The sequence below is a fragment of the Carlito syrichta genome, unplaced genomic scaffold, assembly GCF_000164805.1.
Source record: "Carlito syrichta isolate Samal-C Ts95f unplaced genomic scaffold, Tarsius_syrichta-2.0.1 Scaffold314793, whole genome shotgun sequence".
NCBI classification, from domain to species: domain Eukaryota; kingdom Metazoa; phylum Chordata; class Mammalia; order Primates; family Tarsiidae; genus Carlito; species Carlito syrichta.
In genome coordinates this window covers 271,619-274,446 of record NW_007258889.1, presented here as the reverse complement: position 1 = coordinate 274,446, position 2,828 = coordinate 271,619, and positions in this window count along the sequence as shown.

Genomic DNA, 2,828 nt, shown 5'->3' with positions numbered 1-2,828 from the left:
CCACTCACCTCAGCCTCCCAAAGCGCGGGATTACAGGCTGAGCCACCGAGCCCGGCATGAGATCTTTTTTCATCTGGGGAGATAAAAAGCCACTCAGGACGAGATGGGGTGAATAGGGAGGGTGGGCATGGGAGTCATGCTGTTTTTGGCCAAAAACTGCTGAACACTCAGTGCAGTGTGGGCGGGTGTGTTGTTATGGTGGAAGAACCAGTCACCTGTTTGCCACAACTCGGAATGTTTCTTCCACAGATCGTGATGTATCCTTCTCAAAACTTTCAGCCAGGCACTGTGGCTCATGTCTGTAATCCCAGCACTTTGGGAGGTAGAGGATTGCCTGAGGGGATTCAAGACCAGCCCGGCAACATGGCGCGACCTTGTCTCTAAAATAATTCAAAAACTTATCCAGGTGTGGGGGCGCTTGTCTGTGGTCCCAGCTACTTGGAAGGCTGAGGTGGAAGTATCACCTGAGCCCAGCAGTTCGAGGCTGTAGTGGCCACGAGTGTGACACTGCACTCCACCCTGGGTGACAGAGTGAGACTCTGACTCAAAAAAAAAAAAGAAAGAAAGAAAGAAAAGGGCCCCCCTCAAATAAGTCTTGTGGCCCAACACTAGTGCACAAGATGAGCTGGGGGAAGGGAGCTTCACAGCAGCCTTGACCGCTGTCCCCTTCAGAGAATGGAACCGTTGCTTGAACATTCTGAAGTTGTGTCACCCGGGAAAGGCCTGGAGGAGACTGACACCCCAGATTAGTAACCATCCCACATGCCCGGGCCACTGCCCTCTGCTTGTTTTGCTGCCTGCCCCTCCTCCACCTACCTCCCTGCCTTTGTCTATACCTCACTCCTGCCCCACCCACCTGCTGGCCACCCTGCCACACAGAGCAGTGGCTGGACTATGGCTTGGGAAGAAAGAGCTCACAGCCCTGGGCCAGGGGTTGCAGGGCCAGGGTTTCCTCCTCTTCCTCCTCTTTCTACCCACTTCCCCCCTACACACACACACACACACACACACACACACACACACACACACACACACACACTTCCCAGCCGACCCCAAGCCTGGCCTAACTCCCTATTCTTTCTCCTGACTTCAGCAAACTGGCAGGGTAGGGCTGGCTGGCTGCAGGGAGGGTGGAGAAGCCCGGGTGGGTGGAGGGGCAGAAATGAGGCTTCAGAATAAAGTGCGCGCGTGCGTATCTCCCCAGAATGCCCCCTGCACGTCTTAGTGTGGAACATGTTGCAACATACCAGGCCCAAAGCAAAGCACACACTGGGGCTGGTGAAGGCACCACTACAACCACCGCAGAGACTGGGATTCATTGGAGATGTGGGATGGAGGGAAAAAGACCAGGATTAGAGCTGAGTCTCTCCTCCCAGATTAGGGGATTATCTGCATGTTTATTAAGCACCTACTATGCGCCTGTCAGGCACGGAGGACTCATCTGTGAGAATATAGAAAAGAATTCGAAGATAGTGATTCCTAGGATCAGCTGTGTGGTTCTGGACGTGGTGGCTCACGCCTGTAATACTAGCACTTTGGACTCAGGCAATCTTCTCACCTCTGCCTCCCAAAGTGCTGAGATTATAGGCATGAGCCACTGCGTCCAGCTCCCTCCAAGCCTTTAAAGGCAAGAATTCTGTTTGGCAGATCTCCAGGAAAGGTGATCTGTCTCCTAGCCTCCCTCATAACACATGCCTTTGTCTCATTCTAACAGTAGTCAGTTCCTTCTGATGTCCAGCCTCAATTCACACTGCCCAGAGTTCAGTGGAAGCAAGTCCTTGCTGCTGTGAACACTATGACTAACTCAACCTTGCAGCTTTCTGGGGCCTCCGAGCAGAGAATGAAAGGGCACCACATGGCCCTTCAGCCAGGCTGCCCCAGAGACACAAGTCACTGGCAAAGAAGGTCCAGTGAGCCTGGGTGTGGTGGCTCAAGCTTGTAATCTCAGCATTTTGGGAGGTTGAGGCAAGAGGACTGCCTGAGTCCAGGGGTTCGAGACCAGCCTGAGCAACTTGGTGAGACCTTGTTTCTACAATAAATTTAAAAAATTAGCCAGGTAGCCGGGCATGCACCTGTAGTTCCAGCTACTTGGAAGGCTGAGCCGGAGGGATCGCCTGAGCCTAGAAGGTTTTGGTTGTGGTGGCCGTGAGCATACCATTGCACTCTAGCCTGGGCGGCAGAGTGAGACTCTGACTCAAAAAATAAAAAACAAAAGGCATCCACACTGGCCAGTTGCCCCACACAGTCCAGGGGATGGGCCTACATAGAATTCTCACTCCCCTAGACCACACTCAGCTACCAGAGTCGGAAGTTTTGTTAATCTACCTGGCACCGACCTGCTTTCTAGACCTGTAGGTCTCCGACTCTGGTCCTTCCTCCCCAGAAATGCAGTGGCACCACAGGTGACATGTGCGCACTTAGGACAAAGGACTGATGTGACAAGGGCAGTTATGGTGGGGATGGGGGATGGACGCAGCTTGGTCACACGGACTAAGATATCTCTGTGCGTGGACTGGTGACACTCTGTGGCATGAGCAGAGTCAGAGGTGCTATGGAAGGGGATGTGGCCCCAGGACTGGGGGTTGGAAGAGGAGCCTCCCAAGGCTGCCTTGTTCTGATGGCGCCTGAGAATTTTCCATGCCATTCTGGCCTTTCCTCTCCTCTCCGCTCCTCGTGGAGTGTGCGGTTTAACAGTCTGTGGGCTCACTCTGTAACTTTTTTTTTTTTGTGAGTTGGAGTCTCACTCTGTCACCCAGACTGGAGTGCAGTGGTCGCTCCCGGTCACCGCAGCCTCAACCTGCTGGGCTCCAGCGATCCTTCCGCCTCAG